The sequence below is a fragment of the Melospiza melodia genome, chromosome W, assembly GCF_035770615.1.
Source record: "Melospiza melodia melodia isolate bMelMel2 chromosome W, bMelMel2.pri, whole genome shotgun sequence".
NCBI classification, from domain to species: domain Eukaryota; kingdom Metazoa; phylum Chordata; class Aves; order Passeriformes; family Passerellidae; genus Melospiza; species Melospiza melodia.
The window spans coordinates 46,510,066-46,519,818 of record NC_086225.1 but is presented as its reverse complement, the minus strand read 5'-3'; positions in this window follow the sequence as shown (position 1 = coordinate 46,519,818).

Genomic DNA, 9,753 nt, shown 5'->3' with positions numbered 1-9,753 from the left:
TGAAGCCAATTGGGGTAGAAATATACCTGCTGAAAGCCTTCTGGCGGCATTCCAAGGCATAAAATCACTCTGACAGTTCTCATCATAATGAGGAACAGCTCTTGTTTTCCTTTGTTTCTTTTTCATCACTGCTTTGGCAGTGGGGGCAATTATGGTAAGCATACCAATGCTACAAGGGCCACCTTCAAGGTGGGCTGGAATGCCTTGCCAACCTCTGTCTCCGCAAATGATCCAATACCCTTTTGGCAATTGCCGTGGATATTGGTCCGTTTCCAGAAACACATCCCAACTGTTTGAAACATTTGCTGCCCTGAGAAGTTTGTTGGACCAAATGTTCCAATTAAATGAAGGACTGTTTCCATTGTCAATTCCACCTGGTTTACCATTGGATTCTTTTCTGACCAAAGGAAACTCTTTCACTGGCACAACAACCAAACACGTTGAGGAAGGCTTTTCTGGTTCCGAATTAGACAGACATATAGTATCCGATCCGGCAGCCTTGGCTAAGGTCACCCAAACACTCGTTTTCGGTTGATCCACAGGCAAATCTGCACGACAAAAAACAATTAAAATCAAGCAAAACAAGTATACCATTTGATTCTGCCCCATCTCTTTCAAGAACTAAGTTTTGGCAGAATTCTTTCTAAACAAAAACAATAACCTAAATTTTCAGCCAAAAATTAGCTTCGTTAAACAAACATTCAGCATTCAATTTGTATACTCATAAATAACATTGGCACAAAATCAGAGTTCATGGGTTCCACCGATGCACAAAGAACGTCAGGCACAAGAGGCGTCAGGCGAGACCCGGGATCCTTCCATTCGGTCCACGTCTGCGTACTCGCTTCCTCAGTTCTAGGCTCGACAACAGGTTCTGAAGTGCGATACGGTTTGACGTTTTTGGCAGGAACCCACTTAATTCTTCCAGCACCTGTGGAAATAGAAGCATACCCTTTGCCCCACGTTATTAATTGAAACGGGCCTTCCATCTGTCCAGAGTCAGGGTTTCTAATTAGAAGAGGAGGATGTTCTTTCAGTTTTGCCTGTGTGCTATTTGAAAAGTGTCTAAAGATTGGTGGATCTGGTTCTGTACTTGAACTGTTTAGAAAATTAAAACCATACAAAGCCTTACTCAGTCTCATCTGTGGGGTGATTTCCGTTCCCCCTCTCTGTTGATCTAATATGCGTTTTAAGGTTTGATGTGTTCTTTCAATGATTGCTTGGCTTGTGGGAGAGTGGGGAATACCAAAAATGTGTCGAACACCCCATTCATTTAAAAATGTGGCCAATTTTTGAGATATGTATGCGGGACCATTGTCAGTTTTTACTTCTTGGGGTATACCCAATGAAGCAAAAGCTTGCAGGAAATGATGACAGGCATGGCTGCCAGTTTCACCTGTGTGAAGGGAAGCAAAAACTGCACCAGAGAACGTGTCTATGGAAACATGAATATTTTTAAATTTACCAAAAGAAGGCTATTTAGTAACACCTGTTTGCCACAACTGTAGGCTTTGTAAGCCTCGGGGGTTGATTGCTCCTGTAGAAACAGGAGGTTGTACCAATTGACAGTCAGGGCAAGTATGAATGATAGCTTTAGCTTGACTTTTAGTGATTTGGAACATTCGCATGAGTGCTTGTGCATTTTGGTGGAAAAAGGCATGACTCAATTTTGCTTGTTCAAAAATATTTGGCAATGTGTTAGAAATGACCATTGTCAGCTTGTCCGCTCTTGCATTTCCTTCCACTAAAAATCCAGGAAGTGAAGAATGCGCCCTAATGTGAGAAACAAAATATGGATTAGTTCTATATTGCAAAGTTATAAAAAGACATGAAAGCCAACGATGTAAAGTTTCATTACTAACATCCTTTAAAATGGAACCTTCTATTCTCCTGACTACATTAGCAACATAAGCAGAATCTGTGACCAAATTAAAAGGCTGAGGAAACAGCTGAAAAGCTCAAACTACTGCAGCAAGCTCAACAATTTGAGGGGATCCCTCTACTGTTTGAATATCAGATTCCCAAACATCAGTCTTTTGATTAAACCAAGTCACAACGGACTTGTGGCTTTTACCAGAGCCATCAGTGAAGAGAGTCACAGCTTGTAAAGGTTCTTCACTTAATTTAGGTTTTTCTCTGAAAATCAATTTTGCTTGCAGTAGTTTGTGAGCTGGATAGTGTATGGAACAAACACCTGGAAAACCTAAGAATGCATATTGTAAATCATCAGAATTTTGCATTGCCCAATTGAAATACTCATTTTTCAATGGCAAATAGATAACTGAACATTCTTGACCTGCCAAAGTTAACAATCTGGTTCTAGCCTTAATTATAATGTATGCAATCATTTCTAAAACTGAGCAAATGGTCTTTGAAAACCTGTAGGGAGGAAAAACCCATTCCATTATTAACAAAGGATCTTGTTCTGTGGCATCCCACTGGAAAATGAGACCACAAAGCTGCATCTTCTCTCCTAAGATTGCAAGAAAGAAAGGATTTTCAGGAATGCAGCGATGAGCTTGTCTTTTTTGAAGAGCTTCTGTGACTTTGTCGAGAGCAGCACGAGCTTCAGGGGTTAAAGTTCTTGGCGAAGTGATGTCGCAACTTCCTCTCAGCAAATCGAAGAGCGGACTCAGTTCATCATTGGTGATTCCCAGCATCGGTCTGACCCAGTTGATTTCTCCTAGAAGTTGTTGTAACTCTTGTAGGTTGTTGACTCTGGTTCGGATCTGAATTTTCTGTGGTATTATTGTCGTCTTCCATCGTCTTCCATCATCTTCCATCCCAGGTACTTCTAAGGTGAAACTTGTTGAATTTTCGTTGCAGAGATTTCAAGTCCAGCTTTTTGAATTTCAGCAACAACACAGTCGCCAGTTTCTTCCATCTCTTCCTTTCAAAGGACTCCACCCTTAAAGCCAATTTTTCTTTCTCTGTATCTATAGATTGACAAACACCAGAACAACCATGTTTTTGCTTAACTGAAAAAGAGTTCCCCGGAACCACAATTTCCCGAGTGGAAGCAGCCACCTCAGCCTCCACCCCAGGCCCAACAGAATCCAATTCAGGTTTCAGTGTCCCTGCACAAACAATTTTAGGAAGTACAGTCACTTTTTCATTTCCATCTTTTACACACTTTGTTCCATCCCCCTTACAAGAGTCACATATTTTTACATTAACAGAACAACGCAAAGAAAAGTCCAAAAGAGTCTCATTTTTTTCCCAGAGAGAGAGAAGAAAGATTTTGTTCAACAGAGTTCAAAGCAATACTTTCAGCATTTGCAACAACACTTGTAACATTCTCCGATACTCACACAGTCTCCGGTTTACTGGAATTTAATGAGACAGAACCAGAAGCTTTGTTTTCTGAGTCCAAGTTGATCTTATTATTATCAGTTTGTTTAAAACAGTGCTCCAACAGCGCTCTACAAACCGGCATAAGTTCTCTTAAGCTTTCATCTTTTTTGAGAGAGACTAGATTATAGATTCTCCAGTTTATCTGATCCCAAAATTGAAAAGTAAAAGCAGACTGCAGATTTAAATCTTGCGTATTCGCTTTAACCCAGATAAGTAAGTTTTTAAGCTCAGTTTTTGAAATTTCAGAGTGACCTTTTTCTTGTAACATTGTCTCTAATTGATGAAAAACATCCCATTCAACTTTTGATAAATTCGTTCCCATTTTTGTGTTCTTTTAATAATTTTCTTTTTCGCTATTTTGCCTCCCAACGTCACCCAAGCGCTCTCCCGAGATAAGTTACTTACAATTTTCTTGGCTTCGGCGGGAGAGATGATACAGTATGCTCCTTGTTAACACTTGGGTCTCCGCAGCTGGTACTTCCACGATTTTTCTTTGTTTTTCTTCTATTCTACGTCCTCACACGAGGCACCAATATGCGGGGGATGGGACAGGTATAAGTCCAATAGTGTCAGGAACCCACGCCTTAAAAAAGGAACCCACTAGGTCGCGGCAAAATATCCAAATATGGATAACATGGTAACCAGACCAGTGAAGAGATTTTTGCTTTTATTTCCAGCACATCAGTCTCAAAATTCAAAATGGAGACATGATAGCTCACTGATCCACACCAAAAAAATGTCTCCTTCAACAGGGCTCATACAGCAATACATAAAATCATCTCAGACTAGAATTCAGCCAATCAGACACAGAAAACACATCTTGACAAGCATTCTATCCAATCTTATAAAACATAGGTAATCATAGCTAAAACAAAGACTAGTTGATAAGAGACAAAGAACAGAGTTCTATTCATGCTAACCTTCTAAAGATATACATTAAATAACCTTGTTGCCATCCTAAAGCCAATTCTACAGAAGCCTATTGTTATTTGTCACGTCTACTGCTTGGGAAACTTTTCTGCTTGCATGGAAAACTTTTTCTGCTTGCATGGGAAACTTTTCTGCAATGCTAACAAAACTCCAGTCTAAGGCCTACATACTTCTTTGTAACCATTTCTTAAAAATCCTCTAACCTTATGGATTCCAACGTTTCCCCCTCTCTGTTTGACCCAGAAGCTTTCATTTTGTTGTCGCTTGCTATTTGCGTTTCATAGCTCTATTGCAAAATTTCTGCTTATTATCTGCTGAAGACCTATTTTCACTAAACTGAAGCATTGCTATATTACGGCACAGCAACTTAATGCTGTGAAGACCCAATCCCTGAAAGAGAGATATGAATCACGTTTGGCAACAGTCGCAAGGCATCGTTCAAAAAACTCTGGTCGATTCCAAGGCCTTAATTCAAAACCTTCGTTCATGTCAATACCCTCATCTACTGCTTTCGTGAGATTTCGTACACTCTCTGTGCTTCTACTTCCTAGTTCTCCTGCTTGAATGACAAAAACTTCTCGGACTGTTTTGTTCATCATTCGCCGAAGACAACAGAGTATACAAGGTGCCACTATCAATATCAGTATTAGAACACCTAATATGTAAAGACCTATCTTGCAAAGTTGCCTTAGCCAAGGTGCAAAACTCCAATTTTGAAACAAATCATCCAACCAGGAACCTCCATCTTCTTTAATTTGGGCTGTCAGATCCTTTAATTTTTGAATGCTTTTGTGAATGGATTCAGAATGATCAGACAAATTCATACAACACAATCCTTCAAATTCCTCACAACCATGTCCTTGTGCCAGTAAAAGAAAATCAATGGCTGCTCTGTTTTGAAGAGTAGCATGTCTAATACTATCAACATCGGTCAACATATCACTGATTGCGGAGGATGTGGCATTAGCTTGTTTGCTCAGCCAACATCCAACTCGATCTAATTGTCTCAATGCCACAGCTGAAGCCAATTGGGGTAGAAATATACCTGCTGAAACCCTTCTGGCGGCATTCCAAGGCATAAAATCACTCTGACAGTTCTCATCATAATGAGGAACAGCTCTTGTTTTCCTTTGTTTCTTTTTCATCACTGCTTTGGCAGTGGGGGCAATTATGGTAAGCATACCAATGCTACAAGGGCCACCTTCAAGGTGGGCTGGAATGCCTTGCCAACCTCTGTCTCCGCAAATGATCCAATACCCTTTTGGCAATTGCCGTGGATATTGGTCCGTCTCCAGAAACACATCCCAACTGTTTGAAACATTTGCTGCCCTGAGAAGTTTGTTGGACCAAATGTTCCAATTGAAGGAAGGACTGTTTCCATTGTCAATTCCACCTGGTTTACCATTGGATTCTTTTCTGACCAAAGGAAACTCTTTCACTGGCACAACAACCAAACACGTTGAGGAAGGCTTTTCTGGTTCCGAATTAGACAGACATATAGTATCCGATCCGGCAGCCTTGGCTAAGGTCACCCAAACACTCGTTTTCGGTTGATCCACAGGCAAATCTGCACGACAAAAAACAATTAAAATCAAGCAAAACAAGTATACCATTTGATTCTGCCCCATCTCTTTCAAGAACTAAGTTTTGGCAGAATTCTTTCTAAACAAAAACAATAACCTAAATTTTCAGCCAAAAATTAGCTTCGTTAAACAAACATTCAGCATTCAATTTGTATACTCATAAATAACATTGGCACAAAATCAGAGTTCATGGGTTCCACCGATGCACAAAGAACGTCAGGCACAAGAGGCGTCAGGCGAGACCCGGGATCCTTCCATTCGGTCCACGTCTGCGTACTCGCTTCCTCAGTTCTAGGCTCGACAACAGGTTCTGAAGTGCGATACGGTTTGACGTTTTTGGCAGGAACCCACTTAATTCTTCCAGCACCTGTGGAAATAGAAGCATACCCTTTGCCCCACGTTATTAATTGAAACGGGCCTTCCATCTGTCCAGAGTCAGGGTTTCTAATTAGAAGAGGAGGATGTTCTTTCAGTTTTGCCTGTGTGCTATTTGAAAAGTGTCTAAAGATTGGTGGATCTGGTTCTGTACTTGAACTGTTTAGAAAATTAAAACCATACAAAGCCTTACTCAGTCTCATCTGTGGGGTGATTTCCGTTCCCCCTCTCTGTTGATCTAATATGCGTTTTAAGGTTTGATGTGTTCTTTCAATGATTGCTTGGCTTGTGGGAGAGTGGGGAATACCAAAAATGTGTCGAACACCCCATTCATTTAAAAATGTGGCCAATTTTTGAGATATGTATGCGGGACCATTGTCAGTTTTTACTTCTTGGGGTATACCCAATGAAGCAAAAGCTTGCAGGAAATGATGACAGGCATGGCTGCCAGTTTCACCTGTGTGAAGGGAAGCAAAAACTGCACCAGAGAACGTGTCTATGGAAACATGAATATTTTTAAATTTACCAAAAGAAGGCTATTTAGTAACACCTGTTTGCCACAACTGTAGGCTTTGTAAGCCTCGGGGGTTGATTGCTCCTGTAGAAACAGGAGGTTGTACCAATTGACAGTCAGGGCAAGTATGAATGATAGCTTTAGCTTGACTTTTAGTGATTTGGAACATTCGCATGAGTGCTTGTGCATTTTGGTGGAAAAAGGCATGACTCAATTTTGCTTGTTCAAAACTATTTGGCAATGTGTTAGAAATGACCATTGTCAGCTTGTCCGCTCTTGCATTTCCTTCCACTAAAAATCCAGGAAGTGAAGAATGCGCCCTAATGTGAGAAACAAAATATGGATTAGTTCTATATTGCAAAGTTATAAAAAGACATGAAAGCCAACGATGTAAAGTTTCATTACTAACATCCTTTAAAATGGAACCTTCTATTCTCCTGACTACATTAGCAACATAAGCAGAATCTGTGACCAAATTAAAAGGCTGAGGAAACAGCTGAAAAGCTCAAACTACTGCAGCAAGCTCAACAATTTGAGGGGATCCCTCTACTGTTTGAATATCAGATTCCCAAACATCAGTCTTTTGATTAAACCAAGTCACAACGGACTTGTGGCTTTTACCAGAGCCATCAGTGAAGAGAGTCACAGCTTGTAAAGGTTCTTCACTTAATTTAGGTTTTTCTCTGAAAATCAATTTTGCTTGCAGTAGTTTGTGAACTGGATAGTGTATGGAACAAACACCTGGAAAACCTAAGAATGCATATTGTAAATCATCAGAATTTTGCATTGCCCAATTGAAATACTCATTTTTCAATGGCAAATAGATAACTGAACATTCTTGACCTGCCAAAGTTAACAATCTGGTTCTAGCCTTAATTATAATGTATGCAATCATTTCTAAAACTGAGCAAATGGTCTTTGAAAACCTGTAGGGAGGAAAAACCCATTCCATTATTAACAAAGGATCTTGTTCTGTGGCATCCCACTGGAAAATGAGACCACAAAGCTGCATCTTCTCTCCTAAGATTGCAAGAAAGAAAGGATTTTCAGGAATGCAGCGATGAGCTTGTCTTTTTTGAAGAGCTTCTGTGACTTTGTCGAGAGCAGCACGAGCTTCAGGGGTTAAAGTTCTTGGCGAAGTGATGTCGCAACTTCCTCTCAGCAAATGGAAGAGCGGACTCAGTTCATCATTGGTGATTCCCAGCATCGGTCTGACCCAGTTGATTTCTCCTAGAAGTTGTTGTAACTCTTGTAGGTTGTTGACTCTGGTTCGGATCTGAATTTTCTGTGGTATTATTGTCGTCTTCCATCGTCTTCCATCATCTTCCATCCCAGGTACTTCTAAGGTGAAACTTGTTGAATTTTCGTTGCAGAGATTTCAAGTCCAGCTTTTTGAATTTCAGCAAAAACACAGTCGCCAGTTTCTTCCATCTCTTCCTTTCAAAGGACTCCACCCTTAAAGCCAACTTTTCTTTCTCTGTATCTATAGATTGACAAACACCAGAACAACCATGTTTTTGCTTAACTGAAAAAGAGTTCCCCGGAACCACAATTTCCCGAGTGGAAGCAGCCACCTCAGCCTCCACCCCAGGCCCAACAGAATCCAATTCAGGTTTCAGTGTCCCTGCACAAACAATTTTAGGAAGTACAGTCACTTTTTCATTTCCATCTTTTACACACTTTGTTCCATCCCCCTTACAAGAGTCACATATTTTTACATTAACAGAACAACGCAAAGAAAAGTCCAAAAGAGTCTCATTTTTTTCCCAGAGAGAGAGAAGAAAGATTTTGGTCAACAGAGTTCAAAGCAATACTTTCAGCATTTGCAACAACACTTGTAACATTCTCCGATACTCACACAGTCTCCGGTTTACTGGAATTTAATGAGACAGAACCAGAAGCTTTGTTTTCTGAGTCCAAGTTGATCTTATTATTATCCGTTTGTTTAAAACAGTGCTCCAACAGCGCTCTACAAACCGGCATAAGTTCTCTTAAGCTTTCATCTTTTTTGAGAGAGACTAGATTATAGATTCTCCAGTTTATCTGATCCCAAAATTGAAAAGTAAAAGCAGACTGCAGATTTAAATCTTGCGTATTCGCTTTAACCCAGATAAGTAAGTTTTTAAGCTCAGTTTTTGAAATTTCAGAGTGACCTTTTTCTTGTAACATTGTCTCTAATTGATGAAAAACATCCCATTCAACTTTTGATAAATTCGTTCCCATTTTTGTGTTCTTTTAATAATTTTCTTTTTCTCTATTTTGCCTCCCAACGTCATCCAAGCGCTCTCCCGAGATAAGTTACTTACAATTTTCTTGGCTTCGGCGGGAGAGATGATACAGTATGCTCCTTGTTAACACTTGGGTCTCCGCAGCTGGTACTTCCACGATTTTTCTTTGTTTTTCTTCTATTCTACGTCCTCACACGAGGCAGCAATATGCGGGGGATGGGACAGGTATAAGTCCAATAGTGTCAGGAACCCACGCCTTAAAAAAGGAACCCACTAGGCCGCGGCAAAATATCCAAATATGGATAACATGGTAACCAGACCAGTGAAGAGATTTTTGCTTTTATTTCCAGCACATCAGTCTCAAAATTCAAAATGGAGACATGATAGCTCACTGATCCACACCAAAAAAATGTCTCCTTCAACAGGGCTCATACAGCAATACATAAAATCATCTCAGACTAGAATTCAGCCAATCAGACACAGAAAACACATCTTGACAAGCATTCTATCCAATCTTATAAAACATAGGTAATCATAGCTAAAACAAAGACTAGTTGATAAGAGACAAAGAACAGAGTTCTATTCATGCTAACCTTCTAAAGATATACATTAAATAACCTTGTTGCCATCCTAAAGCCAATTCTACAGAAGCCTATTGTTATTTGTCACGTCTACTGCTTGGGAAACTTTTCTGCTTGCATGGAAAACTTTTTCTGCTTGCATGGGAAACTTTTCTGCAATGCTAACAAAACTCCAGTCTAAGGCCTAC